Source organism: Dermacentor silvarum, chromosome 10, assembly GCF_013339745.2.
Source record: "Dermacentor silvarum isolate Dsil-2018 chromosome 10, BIME_Dsil_1.4, whole genome shotgun sequence".
Taxonomy (NCBI): Eukaryota; Metazoa; Arthropoda; class Arachnida; order Ixodida; family Ixodidae; genus Dermacentor; species Dermacentor silvarum.
Genome location: NC_051163.1, coordinates 87,303,777 through 87,331,667, shown reverse-complemented (window position 1 = coordinate 87,331,667; position 27,891 = coordinate 87,303,777). Strand labels below are relative to the sequence as shown.

Below are 27,891 nucleotides of genomic sequence, written 5' to 3'. Positions count from 1 at the left end.
AGAGTTGAGGAAAAGAGGATAGGAAAGTGAAAGGTGGAGAGGAGGACAGGAAAAGGCGACTGCCGATTTCCCCTGGGTGGGGCAGCCCAGGGGTGCCGTCTGTGTGAAGCAGAGGCCGAAGAGGTGTGTTGCCTCCGCCGGGGGGCCTTAAAGGTCCGAACACCCGGCATCGGCTCAACCCCCAGGATCCCCCTTTCCCCAGACACGGTTAAGCCGCGCACGGCTACACGCGGGAGGATCCAACCCCCATGTGCTCGGGTACGTGGTGTCGCAACTCACCAAACGCCTGCTCACGCAGACGCCCCTGCGGGCAGGTAGGGAAACTGCCGCTACGTAGCATTCTCCGAATTCAGCTCTCTTAGCTCCCAACAATCTTGGCCGCGCTCTCACTATGGACGAAGAACCGCAGATTAGCCTCTCTCCCAATGTTAAGGGCCAAGGTTGAGCCCGGCACTACCACGTGGCCGTACGCGCGCACTTCGGGGTCCGTAATCGGCGTGACGCGTCTGGAATCGAGATGGCAGCCCGAGCGGCCACGACGCTTTTGACGCCCGTAATTCGGCGTGTCGATGTCGAATGCATTATACGCTGCACAGTCAGGAGCCCACGTTTTTGACACTCGTAATTCGGCGTGTCGATGTCGAATGCATTACACGCTGCATAGTCAGGAGCGCACGTGTTTGACGCTCGTAATTCGGCGTGTCGATGTCGAATGCATTATACGCTGCACAGTCAGGGGCCCACGTGTTTGACGCTCGTAATTCGGCGTGTCGTTAATCAGCGTCCAAACCATTCGAAAATATGCCGCTCCGTGACACAGCCCCCCACTTTCAGAATATTATCACATAATATTCACTTACACGAGTGGCATTTTCGAAAACAAAAACAAGAAAAAGAAGACCATTCTATGTATACATAACATTATACATCTAATATCCACGTGTACCATGCAAAAAAAAAATCGAACACAACACCACACGTCCAGGCACACAACAACCACATTCTCCAACTCGACTGCACAATGACCGCAAATAAATGGTACTCGAAATAACATATGCAGCACACCTGCCATGAATAGTCTGCTCACACTCCACATCAGCTTTAATACACGTACTAGTGCAATGGCAACCAAAACGTGCGCCAAACACGCGCTCAAGACGACCAGGACATTCGCGGATCTTGCAAAGCGCTTACACGCAATAAATGAAACCAAAAATTGCTGTCGTCTTGCAAATACACGTGTGATAGACGCACCAGCGCTTTGCTCCTGTGTGTCCGCGCGAGCCACGCTTTAACGAAACGGCACAAACACTTTCCTAACAGGCGAGGCCACAACGGCTCCCTCAAATAAAGCGACCCACTCTCAAGAAAAAAGAAATCCTGAACCCTTCGGTAAAGTGAACCGATACAGCGTATTTCACCCACAAGCGAGCCTAACTGCTACAGAAAGAACGACATATAAAAAAAAAGTTTTCAAAAACTTTCTACGCGCGCAAGCCAGCTCTCTCAGAATATCGGAGGGCTTCCAAAATAATTACACAAAGCTCCAAACTTGCTCACCCAACCGATCTCTAAAAGATTAACCTAACACTAAAAAATAAAGAAACAAACTGTTTCTACCAACAACCTGCGTCACTTTCATTTCTAGTAGCTTAAGGTAGAGCCATATCCTTAAGCCGTACTCGAGGCGGGCGCGGTTTGACAGCTGATCTTGTCAGCGAGAGAATGTAAAAGGTACAGCGGCCATTCTCCTCGCTGTCCATCCCCGACACTTCATAAACAGGAAACGTGCTGTTTAGACATCCCGCTGAGACTTCACTGACGCGTATCACTAATTCGCGACACCGTATCGGCTCTCTCTTCTGTGTCATGCCGTGCACAGCTTTCAAGGAACCGAACGAGGGGGAACATAATGGCCCCCTTGCTTTTGTCCGACCCCGCGCCGAACGGCCTTTTCCTTGCTTCCTCATCCGGCGGTTCGGACGCGCTTTTACTGAAGACATTGCAATCCGCCAACGCGCCTTTCGAAAACCTTCACTGCGCTCCCCGCAGGGTTTAGCGCCTTTTGTCTTATGCGGCTGCGTTGCCTTCTCTGCCGCATTACGGCCTCTGCGACACCGCTTCTCTCTCTTTCTCCTAGCACAATTTCTGGTGCCAATTACCCAGCCTTCAGCTCGCATCTCGTGTTGACCGGCGCGCATATCGTCGGTCACGCTTGCCACTTCAACCACGCAGTCTGGACGATTAGCGGGTGAATCACCCTTCTCAAGGCCACCTTCACTGGCGGAGCGCTCCAAACACCTCGGTGCAATGCAGCTATCTCTTTTGCGCACCGTAGCTCACATATCTGGGAGCTGTCCACTACTGCACTCTCCTGCCCGCATGGTGCCTCAGCACACTTTTCTGAACCATTGCACTCTCCACTGGTGCTCTTGCCTAAAGAGTTTGTGTCCCTTCGGACTACTACTGCCGGAGCAACATTCGCGACGTATCCCAACTCGTCCACAGCTGGCCTGGCTGCTTCTCTAGTACTCAATGGGCACAGTATGTCGTCGCGTTCAATCCAGTCCCCATCAACGGGTCCCTCCCCAACTACGCCATCGTCTACGGAACTGGAATCATCTGGGCACGTGCATTTATGCTCGCAAAGATCAGCCTCTCTTCCTACTATCGGCAGAACCGTGCGTGCGATTTCTTCGCACTTTCCGTGCGCGACTTCTACAGGCGCCTGACCTCTCTGCTGCTCCTTCTGTACTTCTAGGGGCTCGTTGCTAGCCATGCTTTGGTTGCCACTTTGAATAAGCAAAATCCTTAATTTTAACAACCGTATTTCGCGCTCTCCGGCTTCCTTCGCCGCCGCTCGCTCTTTCTCCTTTTTCTCTCGGGCCAACGCCCGCTCCAGCTGTTCCGCAACCCATGTCCTCAGCTCATCGCCCTCTAGGCCGAACAGTTTGCCTCTCTCTATCCACTTTTCAGACTCCATTATCTCCAAAATGTCGCTACACCAGCAAAAACCGAGCGCTCACAATTCGCATGCACATGCTTTCTACACAATACAAGAATGTGCCAGTAGCCCTAATCAATCAATCTCCACGATTATCGTTCTCTGTTCACCGTGCTGCTTTTGTACGGAACGTCCTGTCGCGGACGCCAGTTTATGTCACAGCTGTCCCCGATTCGTCGTCGGCGCGAAGTCAATCGACGGGGTAGACAAGCTGGTTGGTCGTTCCGTACGCAAGCGAGCACAGTGAAAGGAGTCAGAGTCGGGAGTAAACAAAAAACAAGATATTTATCGGCTGATAAATACACACAGGTTAATAAAATAAAATAATAAGAAGAACACAAGAGACACTAACACACCTGAACTTAATATCACACAATGATGAAGACAAATAAATACGAGCAATTAACAGAACATATACATATGAAACAGGGCGCGGATCAAATAGACAAGAATACACTTAACAGTATTTCACTAAAGCAAAGTTCAAAAGAAATCAAAGTTCAAAAGAAAACAAATGGTGTCATACGCATGGCCGGGCAGCAACAGCAAGTCCATAAACCGTGGAAGTCGGTGCACAAAGCTTTCCCGAAGAATGCTGGTGGTCCGATCTTGTCGAGGTGGATGCGAATTGCTGAGCTGGGTTTACCGGGAGTCTAGATCGGACGTCTTCTCTCAAGCAGGTTGAGCTAACTTGAGGCGAACTACCGTGAGCTTCGTTGCAGACGCTTGTTTGACGTCTCGTACGTCAACAAGTTCCTCGGAGTTCCGACGTGGCCAGGCGGCCCAGGCGATACTGGACGGCACTAGCCCCCCAACGGCTTCTCAGCAGCGCATAGGTTCAGCTTCTAGACTAATCAGCAGGGCCCAAAACATGCGCCTAAATAGCCTCTCCTTTCCCTAGTTCCCTAGGTAGGGAAACTGCCGCTACGTAGCATTCTCCGAATTCAGCTCTCTTAGCTCCCAACAATCTTGGCCGCGCTCCCACTATGGACGAAGAACCGCAGATTAGCCTCTCTCCCAATGTTAAGGGCCAAGGTTGAGCCCCGCACTACCACGTGGCCGTACGCGCGCACTTCAGGGTCCGTAATCGGCGTGACGCGTCTGGAATCGAGATGGTAGCCCGAGCGGCCACGACGCTTTTGACGCCCGTAATTCGGCGTGTCGATGTCGAATGCATTATACGCTGCACAGTCAGGAGCCCACGTTTTTGACACTCGTAATTCGGCGTGTCGATGTCGAATGCATCACACGCTGCACAGTCAGGAGCCCACGTGTTTGACGCTCGTAATTCGGCGTGTCGATGTCGAATGCATTATACGCTGCACAGTCAGGGGCCCACGTGTTTGACGCTCGTAATTCGGCGTGTCGTTAATCAGCGTCCAAACCATTCGAAAATATGCCGCTCCGTGACAATGGTATAGGTCTCATTTTTGCTGTGCAATCATGAGTGCATTTTTTGTATTGAACATAGTATATGGGCCTAAATACTTCAGCACCAGTGCAGTACTGGAACGATTGTTTTTTGGTTTGAATGTAATAATGCCAAGTGGTTGTTACAAAGTTTGTGAACAGAGTTGTGCAGGCAATGCGACACCGAGGTTCATGTACGTTACCATACGAATGCTAGCCTGACAATTTTGTGCAATAGCTTGAGCAATAGTTTTGTGCAATTTTTAATGTATCATTTTCTTTCTTTTTGATCACGATAATAGCATGATGCAGTAACTTCTTCCGCTGCTTGTGCCAACCACCTATAGACTGCACCTTTTTTTGTTCTGATGACTTGACAGACAATGTAATAGTGCCCAAGTGTAGGTCAGCAAAAAACAAACGTGGTGTACTGTAGTCTGCACGTACTTATCGAAAACGTTGCTGGGTGTTGCTATGTGCTGAAAAGAAGATTACTAGATTTTACGTAAACTAGATCTATTTGAGCCTCTAAAAGAGGTATTGAATGTCCAGCTGAAATATCTAATGGACATCCAGGCAATGTTTATGGTTTATAGGGTTGGTTCTCCAGAAGAAAAGTAGAAAGTTACCTATCAAGAAAGGGGTCAGGCAAAGAGACACAATCTCTGCAATGCTATTCACTGCATGCTTAGAAGAAGTATTCAAGCTCTTAGACTGGGAAGGCTTAGGAGTGAGGATCAACGGCGAATATCTCAGCAACCTTCGGTTTGCAGATGACATTGTCCTATTCAGCAACAATGGAGACGAATTACAACAAATGATTGAGGACCTTAATCGAGAAAGTGTAAGAATTGGGTTGAAGATGAATATGCAGAAGACAAAGATAATGTTCAATAGCCTGGCAAGGGAACAAGAATTCAGGATCGCCAGTCAGCCTCTAGAGTCTGTAAAGGAGTACGTTTATCTAGGTCATTTACTCACAGGGGACCCTGATCAGAAGAAAGAAATTTACAGAAGAATAAAATTGGGTTGGAGTGCATACACGGCAGGCATTACCAAATCCTGACTGGGAGCTTACCACTGTCGTTGAAAAGAAAAGTGTACAATCATTGCATTCTACCGGTGCTAATATATTGGGCAGAAACTTGGAGAAGCTCCAAGTTTCCAAGTTTCTCCAAAGAAGCTCGAGAACATGTTAAGGACCGCACAAAGAGCGATGGAACGAAAAATCTTAGGACTAACGTTAAGAGACAGGAAGAGAGCGGTGTGGATCAGAGAACAAACAAACGGGGATAGCCGATATTCTAGTTGACATTAAGCGGAGGAAATGGAGCTGGGCAGGCCATGTAATGCGTAGGATGGATAACCGGTGGACCATTAGGGTTACAGAATGGATACCAAGAGAAGGGAAGCTAAGTCGAGGTCGGCAGAAAACCAGATGGGATGATGAAGTTAGGAAATTTGCAGGCGCAAGTTGGAATACGCTAGCGCAAGACAGGGGTAATTGGGACGTCCTGCAGTGGACATAAAATATAGGCTGATGGTGATGAAATGGCTACCATACCCATTTTTACATTGTTTTGGGCTGTCTCGCTCTGTCATTAACATTCCCTAGTTTCGCTAGCCATTTAGCAGCTCTTGTAATAAATGCACATGCACTCCGTTTAGTAGCGCCAGGTTTCTGAAAAATGCAAAAACCAAAAAAAGGAGAAGTTGAGAGGTGCACTGGATAACAAAAGTCATAGACAAGTGTGTCAGTGTGGTTTCAATAAGCTGATCAAAATGAACGGATGGTATATATCGATAAACACTTGTAACTGTAGTGCCACCTGTCCACATGCCTGTCAATCTATCGGGTTTTCTTTGTGGTTTTCGACATGACTCTAAGACGATGGTATTCCTTCTTATTTCTGGGGTTTTACGTGCCAAAACCAGTTCTGATTATGAGGCACGCCGTAGTGGAGGGCTCCGGATTAATTTTGACCACCTGGGGTTCTTTAAAGTGCAGTACAACGCAAGCACACGCGCATTTTTGCACCAAATGAAGTTTAGCTGACAGTTAGAATTAGTCCTGTTTTGATTGTTTTCTTGTCCCATTCTGCTGCTTCATTGTGCCATCAAGGTGAATGAACTCGCGGAAATCAAGTTGATACTAGAGCATACCATAGTTCTGCTACACTTTTACTGCACAGAGCAGAAAAAAAGCCAAGGGAAAATGTACATGTGCAACATAAAACAAACAAGACACAGACAAAACAATTATGTGTACCTGTCACATAAAGAACAAAAATAGGCAATAGACAAGAAAACGATCGCCTGAAGGCGCTGCTGCGCCTCCTGACAGCGCCCCCAATGTGGAAATTTCAAGCAGCGCGGTCGCTCCGCGGTGCAGTCTCCGCTTTGTTTACATTGTTTCGCCCGCGCTTTCCTTCGCTGCTCGTGCTCACGGCACTCCGTTTTCGACGGCGGCAGATCGCCATGTGAATTACTGTGATCAGTTGCAAACTATATATTGTTAACTGCAGTGATACTTTACAAATAATGTTTGTATTTTATTGCTCCTTGTATGAAATACAATAAAGTTCACTCACATTTTCTTTTCAAATTGTTACATATAGGTCTCATATATATGCTTCACCATTTACCCAAGTAACGCAAAATGTTGCCGTAACGTTCTCTGAATGTGCACAAATGTCGGCGTATAACGTTGCCTGCATGCTGCTAATGTCCTCTTTTTTGATCGCCAGACAACGTTGGGTCGTAACGTTGTGGCAGCGTTGAGCAGCACATTCACGACGTTAACATAACGTTAACAGAACTTCCTGGCAACGTAATGTGGATGTTGCCTTTTGTCACTTGAGCTTTCAGGCAACGTACGTATGTGACGTTGAAGCAACACTCAACTGACATTGCAGAATATTTGTAGACATGCATAACAGCAGTGCTGTCAGCATGACATGGCTGACAGCACCGCAAACCCTTAAATTTATATTTGCTTGACAGATAATTTACTCTAGTAGTTTTCATGTTGCATATGCATGAAAATGTGAAACAAGAATTAGTGAAAAACAGCGTTTATTACGTATATATCTTGTGTAGCTTACCAAGATATCTGTGTACCTTACCTTGTGGTAAGATACACTATATACGTAAAATAATGCTGTTTTCACCAGTTCTTGTTTACATTTTCATGCATATACGACATGAAAACTACTAGAATGCATTATCTGTCAAACAAATATAAATTTAAGGGTTTGCGGTGCTGTCAGCCGTGTAATGCTGACAGCACTGCTGTACGGGCAGCTCATCTGTCTTGCACTATATAGTACCAACGCGCCCTAAGCCAGAATCTTTAGTGTTTCACATGGTGGTTTGCCTGACTTGTCTTGCTGTTGTCCATAGCACAGCATATAAATGCTAACTGCAAGTAAAAATGCAAAGCTGCAAAGTGGTTCATAAGAACAATTTTTCATTTTGGCTATAACAGCAAGAGAAGCAGCATGCACGTCCAATGTGCAGAGGTTCTCGTATAAAGGTTCTCGCAGCAGGAAAGTAAATATATTCCACAAATGTTCATTTCCTTTAACATATCATTTAAGCTTAGACCACAGAAAAAAATCAGTCTTTGCTTCCGACTTACTGCTCTAAAAATCATGTGTCGGTAGCTGCATGTGCTTTCAAGAAATTGCATAATAGCCAACATCAGCTGCTAAGAACAAACGCTAGTATGTAGGAATTGTTTGTGCAGGAGGAATATGTGGTGGTTGAATATGCACCCATGAATATGCATTGGTCCACCTTAAATAATAGTGAATGCCATAGACAAACCTGGTTATAATGTCAAACCATGCATTTATTTACTGTCTGCTTACATCATCCTGGCAAACAAATGACACTTATATAACAGTAACTTAAAAACTGATAACACACTGATAACACGCTTAAATATATTTTCTATTAAACATCAAGGTCTTCTATCGCATATTAAGACTCTACTAACAGCTGCAACTACAACACAATATATTTTGCTTTCCCATGTAGGTCAGACTTCGAAATTTTTTGCTTTTTGTCGAGTTCCCTTATTTCAATGGGAGAACACAATTTATACTTCTTAATAACAGCACAAATACTGTCCTCCTTCACTTTGTAATGTACAACACAACACAGTAACACTGCGGTTGGATACTATCTCCTGCCAAGCATCCAGCCGGTCTTTTTGCCTAAGCTTGCAGACATGGCAGCAAGTATGAAGTAGTCAACACAGCCCAAGGCGTAGAGTAACAGAAAGTCATCCAAGCACTGACAGCCAGCCATCACTTTTGCAGAGGATGGCCAGCAGCACAAGTGATGCACACATGCCTCCCTCGGTAGCTTCACTTGCATCCAGACCTCACTGGTTTCCAAGTCAATAATGCGGTAACCTGCAGAGACATCAATTACATCAAACTATAAAGTGCCATCTGAAACACTGAAGTAAGCCATGTTTACTGTGAAAACAGGCTATAAAAATGCTTACAAACAACTTAAGCTTCGCATAACTGTGAAACAAACAATAGTGACTTTACACAGGAGAATAATGCAAAACATCAAAAAGCAAATTTCAGTAAAACCTAACCATTATAGCTATAAGTTTGGACACAAGAGCAAGGAAAGCACAAAAAACAATACCCACAACTTCCTTTATTGCGCTAAGCAGTTAAGACGTTAGTATCAATATATTCCTTTAACATAAAGCTTCCTTGCAATGCCACGGCTGCTTGTTACATCCAGTTCAGTCTTTGAAGAAAACAAAAATTAACAAATGATGTGAATGCTCTACCACGGTACCAAAACCACATTTCATTCGTGATGAAAGAAAGTTCCAATGAGTGAGTGATAAATTTGACTTGTTGGTACAACATATTGGTCAATTGCAGCACAGATATTGACGACAGAAAAGACGAGACAATAGACGTGTGCTGACTTCCAACAAAAAGCTTTATTTTCAGCGACCCATGTTTATAGCCGTCACTCATCACATTGCACACGTGCAATTCACACCCTTAGGAAGGTCAACTCTGTCTGATAAGTGAACAGATGCTGACACACACAGAGCCAAGTCGCGCAATCTTTTCAGCTTCAATAATTTCATGTGTTAGTTGATCACCGCTACTGCTGACAACAGTACACCGAGCAAACAATGGTTCACAGGCACATGAACTGCAACAACATGCAAGCCAACTGTCATGCACGTTTTTCTTGACATTGTAGAGTGTTCTCTCAGCTGGTCATGGATACAGCGTCCTGTTTGGCCTATGTACTGTTTACCACAAGAAAGAGGGGTACAGGGTAAACAAGGGGAATGCGGGAGATGGCGATTCAAGGTGATGAGTAACACGAGAACAAGGTGAGGGCAGGAGCCAAGGTTTCGACAAGTGGACTTGTCTTCTTCAAGGCAACATATGCTTTCCTCGGCACAGTATATATAGGTATACTATATATTGTGCCGAGGAGAGCATATGTTGCCTTGAAGAAGACAAGTCCACTTGTCGAAACGTTGGCTCCTGCCCTCACCTTGTTCTCGTGTTACTCAAAGAGGGGTACAGTAATTCATGTTGCTAACATAAGTGACGAACAGATTTTTGTGCTTTTTGTTACACTTGTGTGCTGCGCTGAAACATTTCCTTTGATTACACAACTTTATAAGCTTCTGAGGTGCAAAGAAGACAACTTTAACTTTGGAACGATCTGCAGTTTTCACGATATTGTGAGACAGCTTATGAATGTATGGTATGACAGCCACTTAAGTCTGTCAGATGGAGTGATCACATGGCAACCACTCGGTGCATGCGCTTTTCAGAGTAGAGGTCATGTGGTCACTGCATCTGACAGACATAAAACTGGCCGTCATACCTTACATTCATAAGCTCTCACAATATCAAGAAAATTGCATATCATTCTAAAGTTGTGTAATCAAAGGCAATGTCACAGCACGCCACGCATATGCAACAAAACACCAAATTCCGTTTGTCACCTGTGTTAGCAACGTGGTTTATTGTATCCCCCTTGTGGTAACCAGTATATAGGTCAAATGGGACACTGTATCAATCACCGGCTGAGAGAACACTCATACAATGTCAAGAAAAATGTGCGTGACAGTAGGCTTGAATGTCATTGCAGTTCGTGTGACTGTGAACCGTCATTTGCTCAGTGTACTGTTTCCAGCAGAAGCGGTGATCAACTAACACGTAAAATAATTGAGGCTGAAAAGATTTCGCGACTTGGCTCTGTGTGTATCAGCACACCTTCTGTACACTTGTCAGACAGAGTTTACTTTCTTCCTAAGGGTGCGAATTGCGCATGTGCAATGCAGTGACTGACGGCTATAAACATGGGCCAGCAAAAATAAAGCTTTTTGTTAAAGAGTTGCCGCATGTCTCTCGTCTTGACTCTTCTGTTGTTGCCTACATCTGCACTGCAATTCAGTGCCTGAACGACCGGCTACAACTACGCTACAGCTGTTGCATATCGGGAGAAGGGTTGAATATTGCTCTACACTGCAAAAGTTGTTGCTATCCGCGGACGACGAATACGGAAGTTCTGGCCGTGGAAAAACCAAATTAGAACGCGAGCTTTTGGAAGCGGTGTTAATCGAAAATTCTGGACCTGATAAGTAGGTTAGCGCCACTTCGCAGGCACTTTTAAACAAAGAAATGCAACTCATGAGTAGCCACAAATAAGCTGGTTTGTTAATTCTGCTTTTGTTTCTTCTTGGGCTACCTAAACGCGAAAAACTTTGTCACTCGATTCAACCGCTCGGCCAAAACCAAGCATAAGATGATTTTTTCTCCTCAGGGGCACCACATTTCGAAAGATATGCATCAAATGCATCTGAAAAGTTAATCATTTCGGTGCAATACATGCATTGTTACAAACATTACAAAAACTTGAAAAAATGTGAATGATACTTACTACCCACAGCTTCCAATTTATCGGGGCTCAATGTCGGCTTCTCAACAGCATTGCCGTCCTTCAAGCACCGACAAGGAGCCCCTGTGACGCTCCTACGCCGAGCGCCAGGGCTCCCCACATCAGTTATGCCAGTTCTTTGCAGAACAGGGAATCCCGGCGATGGCACTGGAGCAGGCCCCAGTTATCGTTGCCAATGTATACAACATTTCCTAGGTGTACCTGCAATAAAAGATGGCAGAGACACATTAAGACTGCTTACGTGTGGGAACGTGAAAGCACCTTTAGTCAACCAAATGGCTGCAATGTGACGTGCACAGTGTGACACGCACTAGGCACACCTTAAGTCAGCCAGAACCAAAGAGCTGCCGTGGTGTAAGGGAAGCGTGCTCCTTTCACACTCCAGGTTCTATTCCTACCCAGTCTGCATAACTGTCTTATTAAAGCAATTAATTTGCTTTGTTTACATGAACCTACCTAAATTTGACATTACTCCAAGCGTTTTGATGTGCTTTTATTGCTTGTGCAATAGGCCATCAGTTTTATGTCAATAAGTGCTGGTAGCAAAAAGAAATATGTCTAACCGTGCGATAAATGTAACCGGAAATGGCAGGTACGTCCAGTGGCATTAGTGTGGGGGCTGCACACAAAATTATATAGCTTACCCTGTTTCAAATTTATTTTAAAGAGCAGTTTCAGTGAGCCCAAGTAGAGTCTTTCAGCTTTTTGCAGTGCAGAAACAGGTACAGTTTGTGCCAGCCAACCAGATGAAGAGCTCTCCTAGTAACTCTCTAATCACCCTCTCAGCAATTAGTGATAGCCAAAGTAGAGCTTGTATCTCTACAACTGATACATGTCCCATTTCCTTAATGTGGTATTCGTCACTGATTTTGATGGTCAATTGGTTGCCATAGATGAACAATCGAAATTTGGCGCGCAGCACCAGTCGTGTCAGTGCATCGTCAAGTGGCACGAACATATTTCTCCCTTGAGTGAATTATGGTGCTCTCCTGGGCACATGTTGAGGCACCAGCCAGTCTGCCCCATGTACATTTGACTGAATATATACATGATCAAAGGAACAGACTATGCTACCCCTGACGAACACAAGACAAATTGGGTTGCATCTTTAACTCAGCAAGCCTCAATTCTCATGTGGACTGCTATGCACGCACATTTCCAGCGAAAAATAAAGTAGGCAGGATATGCACGACAGTTCACAAGTGAATTCAGAAAGGCGAGCAGGCAAGGGAGGTTTGCTTGGTTAAAGATACCACCAAATTTGTCTAGTGTGTATGAGAGGCAGCTCACTGTATTTCTTTCACACCTGGTCAAATGTACACAGAGCAGACTGGCCGGTAACTAAATGTGCCAAATAAATTCCCATATTTCACTCAAGAGACCAGCTTGCTCGTCCAGTTTGGCCGTGCATTGCCGCGATAGGACTTCAGGCTGGATTAAGATCATCTGTTTTCACCTACGGTGAAAAATTGACACGAGAGATCAGTGAGGCATACCACATAAACAAGACATGCGAGCCAGACCCCATGATCAATTCATGAAATAAAAGGCGTCCTTTCTAGATGACAAGTGATTGAAGTTAGTCTGCGCATATTTACTTTCCTTTTTACACTAATACCATTTATTGTGATTTTATGCCTTTATATTACAACTTACGCCTTCCCTCTGAACGAAATTGTGCACAACATAAGCACACATCCAGTGTTGCTATTTTTAATCCTTCCATCAAAACAAATGGTCAGTTAGCAGCAGGTCATGTTGTATGGTACCCTTTTCCTCCCCATGTAAATTCTATCCTGAAAAGTTACATGAACTGACCGGCAAACTCATACGTACACTACAAATTTCACCTAGCAAACACGGCTGGTTCTTAGAAAATGCACAAATACGGTGATAGGTATCTGTTGGCATACTGTAGCAATAGTAAGTGCCAGTTAGCTTCGACACTAGACAGTTTTAGTATAGCATATGCAACTAATAGCGTACGCCTATACGCTATAGTACAGCGTACACTAAACAGCACACATTTATTACAGTTTTAGTTGGCCTGCGAGATCTTCCGATCTCAGAGGCCATATGCCATCGTCGCACCTATCTCTCGACTTCACTGACAGGTGGCGCTGATTATGTCGGTTTCCCTCGTTAGGCTTCGTGTCGTTCGAAACGAGAAGCGATCTCGAAAACTCCACAAGGTTAACCATATTACACTGTTGTCAAAGCGGCCTGACGGTAAGCGAAAGCTGCAAAAGCCACGCCAAATTCAATTCGAAGCGGGCAGCGGGGACCACCGCCATGTTTAACGTAAACTACGCAAACCACGCACAGACAGTAATGCTAAATCTGAGAAATAGCATGCATACGCTATACGCTATCGGTCGGATAGCATTCTGCACATGCGCAGTGATGACCCGCTATTTTATATCGTACGCAATGACATAGCGCACGCTAAACTAAAACTGTCTACTGCTGCAATACTTCAGCTGTCAGGCATCTACAGTGCTTAAGACACCACAGAAGTGTAAGTGCACAACAAAAACAAGCGGCGCATCAACCATAAATTTGACTTGAGAGTAGTGACAACATAGGCTGTTTCGTGTAGCTAAAACACTAGCCAATATGTAGAAAGTATATGCACAAGTATACATACCTACAGATATTTGCCTAGCCAGTAAATGAAGTCGTACACATATCATTATAATTTGGACTTGCAGGTTGAACATATTCTGACCTGAGCAGCGCCAAGCAGAATGAATAGACTGAATGCCCACTGTGCTGACCAAATACACAGGATGAAACAGAAAATATGGAAAGGGACCCCAAAGTATTAGAAATACTTCTTGACAGCTGTAGAATTAGGGCTTGTTGGTTGATTGTCACTATTAAAATTACACTAAAGCCAATAAGACTGTTCTGTATGGTGTAGTTGAAATCAAATTCATTTGACGAGCAACATTGCAATAACCAGCAAACATGGCAAGAGCAAGCAGACATGTGCGAAATAGTGTGCTTTTTTAATAATAGAGCATCAATACAATGAACTACCTACCAGTTAGCTATGTGTTCTATGCTGTATTGACTTGAAAAAAAGAGAAAAATAATGTAAATGGACATAGACTCGCAACTGCTACAATGCCTACTTGCATGAATGGGGATAGCTTGCCAAGAATATTAAAAAATGGGAGAGAAAAAAGCAAGCTTACTAGAAAACACTTCAGAACTGTAGTAACTGCAGCACAGTGAATACTGGCCTTAATGTATCATTTCAAGAAGTTTGAGCTCATCAAATGTGTATTTTCCAGTGGCAGTTATTCTTGGAACAAGACAGAAATAATCGTGAATATGAATGTTAAACAATGGTAAGCACACTGTGTGCTTACACCTATGACATATTTGGCCCATTACACTTTGAATTCTTATATGCGCAGAAGCTGCACAAGAGTGTAGTGTAAACACTAAAAATTCGGAAATAAAATCCTACAGCATAGGAAACAGTTTCAAAACAAGAAAACCAAAATGAAAAGTGATAAATAGTGTGTACTAAGCAAAATTAAAATGTAACTTGCAGCCAAGCGATTGATGCAAGAAATAATACTTAACATCAGGACATGTTAGGTCTACTTTTATATAGAACACAATAAGGTGTGCATAACAGCTATGAACACAAATAAACAGCAAGTTGCATAAATATTTGGCCTATTTAGTAAGCTGTGTTGACTAATGTCGATTAACTTATCCACGAATGATACCAAGATGCTACTTTTTGGAACACGTACACTACATACATACCTGACCCGACCATCCAGATTACACGTTGCACTACGGCAGGCATAGCCAAGGGGTCTGGTGGCTCCTCCGTTATGTGGGCACTGTTATGGGTCACAGCCTCGCCACTATAAAATAAGTTCTGTGTTAACTTATAGCAGTGGCACACAGCTTTATAAAGCTGTCAAATTGTCTAGACATGCATGGAGCATCTAAATATAGTCACAAAAACAATGTTTGCATTATTGCAGGGTGGCAACAGAGCACAAAGTAGAAGTCACTGATGAATGTCTTGATAATGGGGACCCATTGATCACAGTAAAATTATTGACACGCAGCAGCACATAGCAAAGAAATGTTTGTTTACAAAACAATTCATTTTTTTTTCATGACTCAGTTTAACTTTCCCCTGTCATGTTTAGTTACGTATAAGGTATGTCAAAACATCTTGTCTTAAAAAGTAAGTTGGACTAGTAGCAAGCTGTGATTGCTTAATTTTTTTTCTCTAAAACTGTCGTAAACCGAAAACTTCGTAAGCAGATATTATTTACAACGTCGAGGCAAGGAAACATGGCAAGGAAACAAGTTTCCTTGGACAAGTAGATATGAAACAAGTTTCCTTGCCATGTAAGCAAGGAAACGTCATTGCAATAAGAATCGGTGAAGAGGCAAATGAGTCGTTATTATGCAACTTCAGCAGAAAAGCGGGAGCTCACGCGCCGCACACACATGATGAACACGATTATTTTCGAACGTTATATTTCTCATCGGAAGAAAACGCTTATCAAGATTTTTAATTTCGCATCGAAGCAATAAACTTGCGTAACTAAGTGCTGACAACCAGCGTTCAGCAAGCATCAGCACAGGTATCACTGTTGTCGCGGGACTTCTATTTCATACGCTCGCGCACGCTATGCACACACGAGAAGCTCACACAACACGCGTGTAGTTAGCCAGCATGATTACTTACCTTTTGAATGGTACGACGCGGTCGCGAAGCGCTCTCCAAGTTGCCGGTGCTGCGTCGACGATGTTACTCCCCGCATACATGCCGCTGCGTAGTGGACGAGCTGAGGCGCGCTAACACACATTATTTCTTTGCGACGTCCACCCAACTTTCCAGAACGAGAACAAAGAGACCGCACTCCACGGCATAAAATCGTTGGGCCACATTTGCCTGGCGCGCCACGCATACGGCGAGTTTGCAGCATGACACAAGGTATCTTCAGGCACTTCTGTGCACGCTAACTGCGACCCACTTCATAACAGCAAACACAAAAACACACGATCAAGCAAACGCGACGCTCGTAGCACCCCGCACATACGACCGCCATCACAGAACACGGAGGAAAAACAATAGCGCCACCTGCATACTTGTGAGAATGTTGTGGCCTCTGTGATGACAAAAATATTAACCAGTACACTCGCATACTAAAATTTTGTGCCGGGTTACACACAACTACGTATAGATGTTGCGAGACAAAATAACCGTAGAACAATCTATATTTTACACTATAGTTTAGCGTAGAAAGAAATTTTAAAACGTATTTTACCTTTGAATTGCTTCCGCCGTCTGCAGCCAGCATAAGCATGGCCTTCGAGATCAGCTTACGTTATCCTTATCAAGCCGTCGCTGTGGCCTGATTTGAACGGTTTGGGCTGTCTCGAAGCTGTCTCGAAGCCAATCCATGACGTTTAGCGATGCTGCCTACTTTTCCTACGCCGTCACTTAGTTTTAGATAACTTTCTGATGTCGTCAACATGAATTGTAGCCTCAGGAATTGTTGACACGATATCGGAGGTACAGATGTGCAGTGTTCGATGTTTCCGTGCGCGTTGTGACTGTTTCAGGCGGAAAGGATCAAATCCACGAGGGTTGATAGCTCGTGTGGCGCAGGTTACACCCGTATCGTCCGCATTTCCTTTCGTGTCGGTGTGTTGAATGTGCGCGGGTTTTGCTCCTGTCGTCCGTACCTTCTGTGTTTATAGTGCGGCTCGCGAAGATTCCTCAAAAAAAAAAATGTCTGCAGCGTGCATGTGTCCTGTGTGGTGTGTGAAACAAATGTGCGCTGGTGTACGATGTGTTTGCAGCCCTATTGGTGGCTTATAGTCCTTTGCTCTAGTGCCGTTTCTATGATGTAAACCATACGTGAACTGAAAAAAATGCACTGTTTTTCATATGGACAAGTAGATATGATCTGTGTGTATCCACTGTGCAGTGTGCATGTGTTCGTCATTTTTATGCAGCTCGTATCATGGGGCTTGGGCCTATTCATGATGGCCCTTGCTTAATGTTTCCACTTTTAGGGGCATGTGGCGTGCAAGCAGTCACAAAGTCTTGTGCATTTGGTGTGGAAGAAGGGAATACTTTTATGCGTAACTTTGTCTACTATAGGTGAACCGTTGCAACAATTAGCATTTTTTCCATGTGAATGCTTCTGCCATTTGATATAATTTGTAGCAGATCTTATCTGTGGAGAAGCACAATAAACATAATTTAACATGGTGTTCCTTAGAAGATATTAATTACTGCATAACCACTATACATCTCCATACCTCACTGTATGATAAAGATGAATGTTCAGTTGAAAATGAAAATATCTTATAGTTGCATGAACGTATACATGCGAAATGCTACAGCAGCCTGGCATCACATTAATGTCAATATTGGTGACATCCGGCAACGTTCTGGGAACGTGCTGTTTTGTAACGTTGCTACATTGATACCATTTACATGTTAAATTGATGTTTACATGCAACGTTGACACAACGTGGGTGTCAGGACGTTGCTGTGACATTTATTTATGACATCACTTGAACGTACAGCTGGCAACGTACATTCAACGTTGAGGTTGGCTGTTTAACGTTGCCTGACATTTGTTACAATCAGGCAACGTTTACGCTACGTTCTGTGTTACTTGGGCCGCTTCCTTGCTTGTGCGTGGGAGATTGAGCGCGTTCGCTCTCCGTGATGGCGCGCGTCCCCGCACGCTTCCGCTCGGGCATACGGCGCGCGGCGAAGATTTTATCTATGGGGAACCTCACGGCGACGGCGATGACGACGGCGACGCCGACGGCAGAAATCCGGTTGAAGTGTCCATATAATTGCTATCGCAATAAAAACATGTCTGAAGCGTGCATGTGTCCTGTGTGGTGTGTGAAACAAATGTGCGCTGGTGTACGATGTGTTTGCAGCCGTATTGGTGGCCTATAGTCCTTTGCTCTAGAGCCGTTTCTATGATGTAAACCATACGTGAACTGAAAAAAAATGCACTGTTTTTCATATGGACAAGTAGATATGATCTGTGTGTATCCACTGTGTAGTGTGGATGTGTTCGTCATTTTTATGCAGCTCGTATCATGGGGCTTGCGCCTATTCATGATGGCCCTTGCTTAATGTTTCCACTTTTAGGGGCATGTGGCGTGCAAGCAGTCACAAAGTCTTGTGCATTTGGTGTGGAAGAAGGGAATACTTTTATGCGTAACTTTGTTTACTATAGGTGAACCGTTGCAACAATTAGCATTTTTTCCATGTGAATGCTTCTGCCATTTGATATAATTTGTAGCAGATCTTATCTGTGGAGAAGCATAATAAACATAATTTAACATGGTGTTCCTTAGAAGATATTAATTACTGCATAACCACTATACATCTCCATACCTCACTGTATGATAAAGATGAATGTTCAGTTGAAAATGAAAATATCTTATACTTGCATGAACGTATACATGCGAAATGCTACAGCAGCCTGGCATCACATTAATGTCAATATTGGTGACATCCGGCAACGTTCTGGGAACGTGCTGTTTTGTAACGTTGCTACATTGATACCATTTACACGTTAAATTGAAGTTTACATGCAACGTTGACACAACGTGGGTGTCGGGACGTTGCTGTGACATATATTTGTGACATCACTTGAACGTACAGCTGGCAACGTACATTCAACGTTGAGATTGGCTGTTTAACGTTGCCTGACATTTGTTACAATCAGGCTACGTTTAGGCTACGTTCTGTGTTACTTGGGTGGTTCTACGTAGGACCGACAGGCCGTTGTGTTGATCAATGATTATTGCACCTTAAGAGGTAGTTAACCGGAGGATCGCCATCTAATCTTTATTTTCACGTTCGATAGTGTAATTGTAAGTGAGAATTTATGAATGCGCTGTTTTATACAGGCACAAGAACGAAGAAACGCTTCGTATAATAGAGGCTTGGCATTTAAATAGTAGTCAAAGCGCATGCGTGAGCCAGCTTTCGATTAACTAGCATAAAAAAGAAATGAAATGCCTAAACAGTTATCTCTGGCTTAGGCGCGCACGTGTTCCTGATTGACAGGTGGCACTGCCATACCTGAGCAGGTATGGAGATGAGCATGCATGCGCAGTTAATTTTTGTGTCTACTTTTCCTTTCCGCCACTCCGCGCGCTTCAGTTGGCAGCAGGCGCCGTCGCTGCCGGCCTTGCACGAGCAGGTGGACCCACACATCTGGCGCTGCGATGACAGCTACACGAAAGCACACAAAAATAGGATTAAGTAAACGTACACTAGCCGTTGTTGGAAACGTGTAGTACCGACGCTGCTCTATTCATGCACCAACGTCAACTCGGCATTCGTAGCGTATTTAACCAGGCCACATATAAAATTCAACCGACTGCACGCTTTAGTGCGTGCAGCGTCGCGCTTAATTTACCTCACTATTGACCAAATGCACCGTAAAGACGCACGAGACAAACACTCATCAGTATCCGACCTCGTAGTTATTGCTACGCGAAATGCAACAGGTGCTGGCTTAGCTGAATCGAAATATCGTAACTGGCTTGGTGCACTTGTGAGTGATATTTCGCTGTAATTTGGGAGTCGCTGTCATAGCACGGCACCGTTTCTTTGACACCGTAGACGTAGTCCGCTTTGAAGAGCTTTTCTTCATTTTCAAGGGCTTTCCTGGGAAAGTAGCCTTCAGGCCAAGTAATATTTGCGAAACCATAGCGCAGCACGACCGGCGCCATGGCTGCTAGACTTGTGAGGCAACCAGCATCCACGCAAGCATGAGAACGGCACACGGCGCAACCGCTAAAGAAAGGGGCGTGCTCGCCGCGACAGACTTATTTATTTTATTTATTTGGTACCTACATCGCCTTTGCAGGCATTACAGCAGGGGGGTATACAAATCGCGACAAAAATTGTTTTTCAATTTAAACACACAAAGCGCGGTAAAATTCATCATTAGATTCAATACCTACAATATTTGACGGAAGAACGTTCCAATCCCTCGTGGTTCGACAAAAAAAATGAGTATCGCAAGGTATAACCTTTAAAAGGAAGTTCGTAAAGTTTCATGTTATGGTCCCTTCTGCGTGAAATATACGATGGTGGCCTAATAAACTTTTCTCTTTCAATGCCTGTTTTAGAATAATATATATTATGAAAAAAATTAAGTCTAAGGTTTTTTCTTCTGTCCTTTAAATCCTGCCACTGAAGTTTACGCTTGCTTTCAGTACTGAGGTTATCATTGTAATTACCCAATACAAATCGGACTGCCCTATTCTGGATTTTTTCAAGTAAATTAACTGACTCACCAGTATAAGGGTCCCAACAAACACACGCGTACTCAAGTACCGTACGTACGTGGGTAAAATATAGTCGCTCTTTCAGTGCGCTAGGTAATTGGCCAAAATTTAGACGTAGGAAGCCCAGCTTACGTGCCGCCTTTCTTCTAATCTCCTGTACATGCCTGTTCCATCTTAAATCTGAGGTAAACAAAACACCTAAGCATTCGCTAACCCTGCGTAGGGTAACGCCATTTACTTTGTACTCATAGACTTATATGAATGTTTCCTTGTAAAGGTGATGTTTAAACATTTAGAAACGTTAAGTGACATTTTCCATTTGGCACACCAAGATGAAACGCTATCCAAGTCACTCTGAAGAGAAGAAAAATCAGAATGGCTATCAATAACCCTATACACCACACAGTCATCGGCGAACATCCTGAAAGTCGACGTAATACCTCTAGTAATGTCATTTATATAAAACAAAAATAAGAGAGGCCCCAAAACTGAGCCCTGGGGCACTCCAGAGGTCACCGCAACAAGATCAGACGGTATGCCATTGAGAACCACAGACTGTTGTCTATTTGACAGGTATTCAGATATCCATGCAATTACCTTTTCGTTTAATTTGTAGGCGTGGAATTTGCTTATAAGTAGATCATGAGCCAGAACGTCAAACGCTTTTCGGAAATCTAGAAAGATGCAATCAATTATTTGCCTTTTGTCAATTGCTATTACCAAGTCGTGTGTGAATTCCACAGTTGCGTGGAACAAGAAAAACCTTGCCGAAAGCCATGTTGTTTTATATTCAGTGGGTTATGTTTAACAAGATGTGACATAATACAACTGTATATAACGTGCTCCATTACTTTACATGTAATACTAGTCAAAGACACTGGTCTGTAGTTCTCAACACAATTTTTAGGTCCACTCTTATATACAGGCACAACATTGGCTAATTTCCAGTCGGCAGGTGTGGCACGCATATCTAAACACTTTTGGAAAAGGCGGCAAAAATAGAGACAGAAAGATTCAGAACAATTACTAATGATTGCTGCTGCTATATCATCTGGCCCATTTGCCTTTCTAGGAGAAATATTTTCTAATAGCTTACGCACACCTGCCAAGCCAAACTTAACATCGGGCATTTCTTCATTCCCCAACGAAAAATCTACAGCTAGAGTACGAAATTGGCGTTGACTAAATACGGAAGAGAAGTCACTACTGAATAATTCAACTTTGCGCTTGTCATCATCTATGACTGTGTCCAAGTATTCTAGAGAGGGGACAGAATTTTCGTCCTTACCATTTCGCCGGATATACTCCCAAAATTCCTTTGGATCTTCTACTAAGCGTTCCCCAAGCTTAAAAAAATAGGATTGCTTAGATGATTTAGTTAAGTTTGGAAATCACACTTCAGTCTCTTTAGTTCAGATGAGTTTTCTGGGGACCTGTGTTTTTTATACTTTACGTACACCCTTCGCACCTTGCGTAGCAAGATGCGCAGTTGCTGATGAAACCAGGGCTTATCTTTACCTCGTCTAGATGAAAGCATCCGCGTCGGCACGAACTTATCACGAAGATAGAAAAGCTTTTCTTTAAAGTTTTCCCACAATTGTTCAGCGCTGAGATCATCCGCTAATGTATCAAACGTTGGGAAATAGGATTCCAACGACAGATTTATGGAACCGTAATCAGCCTCAGAATACGAGAACACTTTCCTCGGCGATTTCTTGGTCACGGATGCATTTTTTATACTAGCATCAGCAACAACAATATTATGGTCGCTCAAACCAAGTAAAGCATGCACATCTGATACAACACCAGGCTCATTACACAACAGCAAGTCCAAGACATGGCCCGTACCATCATCTCGCGAAGCACTAAGAACGTAATTTTGAAATGCATGAGTGTCCATTAGGTCAAAAAAGGCGGAGTATAAACAACCACTAACGCTATTTCTGGGAATCTCACATGACCAGTCAATTTCAGGAAGGTTAAAATCGCCTCCGATCAAGACACGGTCATTTTTTTATACTCTCAAGAAACTCAGAAAGCCCAATGAACTGCTCATACGACGCGTTTGGCGGCCGATAGTACGAGCCAATCACCAAGCTCTTGGCGTTCGCCAACCGCATCTTACAAAAAACTGTCTCGTCGTCAAGAAGTGGGCATGCCAAGTGGACACAGGTTATGCTATTTTTCACAAGAATAAACACACCGCCTCCGTGAGAATTTCGATCGCGTCGAAAACAGTGGTAGCCTGCCGGGAAAATTTCTGAATCAAAAATACAAGAATCTAGCCATGACTCCGTGCCCAGAACAATCGTAGGCCGAAGAGTGCATAGAAGGCATTGAAAGTTGTCAATTTTATTCTTTATGCTTCGGCAATTTCTCAACAAAACTCTGAGCGGCTGCTCTGTTTTACGCAACTGCGAAGGTCACAGCTGTGCTACATCTCCCGTTGCATTATCGAGTCGAAAGCGCTTTCCCCGTAGATAAAGCGTATCATACTTCAAGACAGCCCTCTCACCTTCCTGCTTGTTTAGCCTCGCATAGTCCCATAGCTTCTTTCTTTTGACCCTAATTTACCGTGAAAAATCTTCAGATATGCTGTAACTGGTGCCTTTGAGTTTAAAAGCTTTCAACAGCACCGATTGACGGGATTAGAAGGAACAGAATTTTGCTATGACTGCACGCGGTTTCCCTGCCTTATTTGCTCCTATACGGTGCGCATGTTCAATACTCAGGCCTGTGATACCAAGCGTGCTTCTGCACAATTCCAAAATTAGTTCTTCAGATTTGGCTGCTGTCTCGTTTGCAGTACAATCTTCTATACCGCGGAAGACCAAATTGTTCCTTCTTTGTCTGTTCTCGATATCGTCAATCTTTTCGGTGAGAGCCGTCAATGCGGCACGATCATCCCGTTGTTGGTCTGCAATGGTCGCGAGGACATTGCGTACGTCATCAACTTTGTCGATCTTGGCTTCTAGTGACAGAATACGACCCTTCAAGTCTGTAACGTCTAGAGTAAGTTGGTTTTGTTTTTCTTCAATCGAATTTAGCTTCGACATCATTTTACTCTGGCCAGCTAGAAACTTTGAAAATTGCTCTTCAGTTGGCCCTGGGTTCATTTCGATATCCCCACCACACAGCAAGAAAAGCAATAAATACAGCGCTGAACTGCGAAAAATTACAAATTGGCGTGTATTTTGCGTTCTTTTCGAACGTGACCGAGAATAAAACATACAAAACAGCACTTGGGGTGGAACCGGCCCAGCAGAACATGGTTTCTTACAGGACATTTTAAGAGCACCAACCTGCGTAAGCAGTAGGAAGCTGGTCAGCGCTCCCGCCATACCGCCGGTTCCACGCCCCATCATTGAACTGCCGTTGCAGTCCAGTTGTACCCATGGTAGGCGACAGTCATTGTTATTAGGAGCACATTGTTGTCCACTTGAGCTGAGGAATACGTCAAATTCCGTCGTGGGGGAGCATACTTGAAATGTCTCCGGAAAAAGACCAGGCACTGCCTCGCTCGCACGGCGCACAGGGCACACCAACGGGAACGGATGCTTTAGGCTGTGCTGAATAAACACCCACCAAGATCCTCGGGTGCATACTGTCGCCGGAAATTGATCCTGAACACATCGTTGCCGAGGAACCATCCGCCCATATAGCCTCCGTAAGCAGTAGGAAGCTGGTCAGTGCTCCCGCCATACCGCCGGTTCCACGCCCCGTGAAAAATATATAAAGCTTGAAAAAGCTTCTTTCGTCATTTCTTGGCTTGATGTCGCTTGTTTCTTAACAAAAACTGGTCACTTGAAACGGCGCGAAAACGTAAACATACGAACTATAAAACGGCCACGGTCGTGTCGTCTGCTCGAGCGGCTGGAATATGCCGCGTTTCGTCCCCAGGGCTGCGTGCAACGCACTCTTTTCGACGCACCGCCTATCCAGCGCTGTTTCCGCATACCCCCACTGCATTTCGCGCGACGGAGGAAGTCGCGTTTACTCTCCGCCGTGCGTTCCGCGCGCTTTCACTCGCACATGCGGCACGTGGCGATGATGTTATCGCCCTTCGACTTTATACGGTACGTCACGGCGGCGGCGGCAGAAATCCGCTTGAAATGTCCATATAATTGCTGTCGTAATAATAATGGCGCCGATGTCAATTGTGCTAGGCCTGCCAGAACCCGCGAGGGTTGGCGCCACCTGCGAAGTGTTGGGTTCTCCGCAGTGCAGCGAAACCACTTTTGACCACGTGATGGCGTTCGGCGAATAGTGGTGCTGGAATCACTGGAGGCGGAGCGAGCGGCGTGCGGGAAACAGTGGCGCAACTCTGGTTCCCTGAAGGGAGCCTATAAGGACACTCTACTGACTAGGTCATTAGTTTCCAGCACATAAGTCACGAGTTATAGCCAGTGACAGAATTTCATATCCACAGGAAGTGAGTTCTGAGGCTTAGCCAGTTTCGAGATATACGTTCCTAATGTTTCTTCTGTTTTCTGGGGTTTTACGTGCCAAAACCAATTGTGATTACGAGGCACGCCATAGTGGAGGGCACCGGATTAATTTTGACCACCTGGGGTTCCTTAACGTACACTACAACGCAAGCACACGGGCGTTTTTGCATCTCGCTTCCATCGAAATGCGGCCGCCGTGGCCAGGATTCGATCCCGCGACCTCGTGCTCAGCAGCGCAACGCCTTAGCTGACTGAGCCACCGCGGCGGGTACCTAATGTTTGCGAAGAAATGCACTGGTGTTCCAGTAATTTTGAGAGTTCACTATATATGAAAATTAGGCGTTTAGTTAAAACGTCCAGCGGAACAACAGTGCAGTTGTAGTGCAAGCATTGCTGCGCCTATCTAAAAAATGGTGCCAGTTTCAAAATTTATTCGAAGTGTATGTGCCTTGTGAAATCACGCGCTTCCATTCATGTGTGATAAGATGTGCGCAAATATGAATAGTTCAAACGTTGATTATTCAACTATTGTTGATAAGTCAAATATGCATGCTTACTTTCCGTGTAACTAACGTCCATCTTCTTGGTTCACCCAGCAGAAAGTAAATTAGTCGTATCCCCGCAGGGGCGCCTGCGTATGCAGGTGTTTGGTGTGTTGCGACACCACGTACCTGAGCACACGAGGGTTGGAACCTCCCGCGTTTAACTGGGCCGGCTTAGCCGTGTCCGGGGAAAAGAGGGTCCTGGGGGCTGAGCCAATGCTGAGTGCTTGGACCTTTATGGCCCCTTGGCGGAGGCAACACACCCTTTTGGCCTCGGCTTCACGTAGACGGCACCCCCGGATAGACCCACCCGGGGGAAATCGGTGGTCGCCTTTTCCTATCCCCCTCTCCAACCTTTTGCTTTCCTGTCTCCTTTCTTTAACTATCCTATCATCTCTTCTCTTCTGTCACTTCCTAATTTTCATAGGCGCCTTGGGTTAACCTTGTGTATGTGCCTTAGAGCACTGCGCGGGCTCGGGCTTACCCAAAAGCCCGGGCCCGGCCCGGCCCGCGGGCCGGGCCGGGCCGTGTAGAGCTGTTTTTTCACGGGCTCGGGCCGGGCTCGGGAACGGTGTGGGCTTTTTGACCCGGGCCCGGGCCGGGCTCGGGCTTTCTGCGAGTTATTCTCGGGCTTCTCAACTCTGAAAAACATGTATTTTTCTGTCTCGGGCCGGGTTCGGGCGGGTTTGGAGCAGGGCTCGGGCCGGGCTCAGGCTTAAGGTAAAGGGGTGGCGGGCCAGGCCGGGCGGGTAACGTAGATTATTTCCGGGCCCGGGCGGGCCCGGGTCTCGCCATAAATGTTTTGATCGGGCTCGGGCGGGCCGCCTAATGTAAAAACGGGCCCGGGCCGCAAAAATCGGCCCGTGCAGTGCTCTAATGTGCCCTCCCTTGGGTATAATATATTAGGTTATAGTGGCAATGTACGGTTGGCGCCTGCAGCCTTACGCGTTAAGCACTGCAGCGTCCCCTAGTTGGCCTCCGTGCTGGGTGGCCGCCATTGCCGCCGAAATAAGACAAACCGTTATGGGAACACCAGCATTTCCCCACCTACTTGATCGTCACCCTCTACAGAGGGGACGCACCGATGAACTTAGCCTGTATTCCAACCGACCAAAAGAAATCTATCCGAAATACCATGTTGTACACAGTGAAAAGGCTGCAAAACCGGTGAGATCCATTTCTCCATTCATAGTTGCGAAATATTTGACGGAAGCTTTTGGCTCAGGTTACAAATTGATCAAAATGGCTAGCGGAGACCTTCTTCTTGAGGTCCCTCAGGAACAACAGTACGAGAAACTCGGCAACCTTGTGACGTTCGGCAACATACCCGTTTCTGTATTACCACACCGATCAATGAATAGCTCACGTGGAGTCGTATCCGAAGCAGACCTCCTAGAATTATCAGAAGCAGAACTCCTGGAAGGGTGGAAAGATCAAAATGTCACCAATGTAAAACGTATCATTATCAGACGGGACAACAAAGAAATACCCACCAAACATCTTGTCCTCACATTTGAATCTAGCGTTCTGCCTGAAACCATCGAAACAGGATACATTAGGTTAACTGTTCGACCATATGTCCCTAACCCTAGACGGTGCTTCCAATCCCAAAGATTCGGCCATTGCTCACAGAGCTGTCGTGGTCAAATAACTTGTGCAAGGTGTGGAGTACAGGGCCACTCCTCCGAGAACTGTAGTGGCACTCCTCACTGTGTGAACTGCAGTGGTGACCACGCATCCTACTCACGTTCCTGTCCAAACTGGAAAAAAGAAAAGGACATAATCACCCTAAAAGCTAAAGAAAATATTTCTTTCACACTACCAGTTACAGAGACGCGTATACCCATTCCCTCACGCTAGGTTAGACAGGGCGCAAGCAGTACACTACAGGCAATTACAAACTGATTCTTACATAAACCCAAGACTCATGCACGCCATGTATCCAGACATGTACACTGTGGCGACGCACATCCTGTGGCGAGGTTGCCACACTTAATCACATGTTATGGGAATGTCAGTACATAACAAATAATTCGGGCAGTGCTGACACCTCCGTCTTTTCCACCGCCAGCCTCCGCTCGCGTTGGAAGAGCAAACTGCTCAGCTCGAACCTGACAGTACAGCTCTGGGCCGTCCAGCGAGCCGAGGACGCCGCTTTGAGACAAGGTCTCGGAATCACGTCCGC

At 45.2% G+C, this 27,891-nt stretch overlaps 1 long non-coding RNA gene across 2 annotated transcripts; it reads right to left on the bottom strand.

Moving 5' to 3' along the window:
• Nucleotides 1-7,774: 7,774 nt before the first annotated feature.
• Nucleotides 7,775-17,331, bottom strand: LOC125940809 (uncharacterized). 2 transcript variants are annotated; one of them, XR_007464017.1, is made up of 4 exons: nucleotides 16,116-17,144; nucleotides 15,170-15,273; nucleotides 11,366-11,584; nucleotides 7,775-8,835 (listed from the first exon to the last, which is right to left on the bottom strand). It is a non-coding gene; the product is annotated as an uncharacterized LOC125940809 (long non-coding RNA). The 2 variants fall into 2 exon arrangements; XR_007464018.1 differs by lacking the exon at nucleotides 7,775-8,835 and having other exon boundaries at nucleotides 9,943-11,584; nucleotides 16,116-17,331.
• Nucleotides 17,332-27,891: the final 10,560 nt, after the last annotated feature.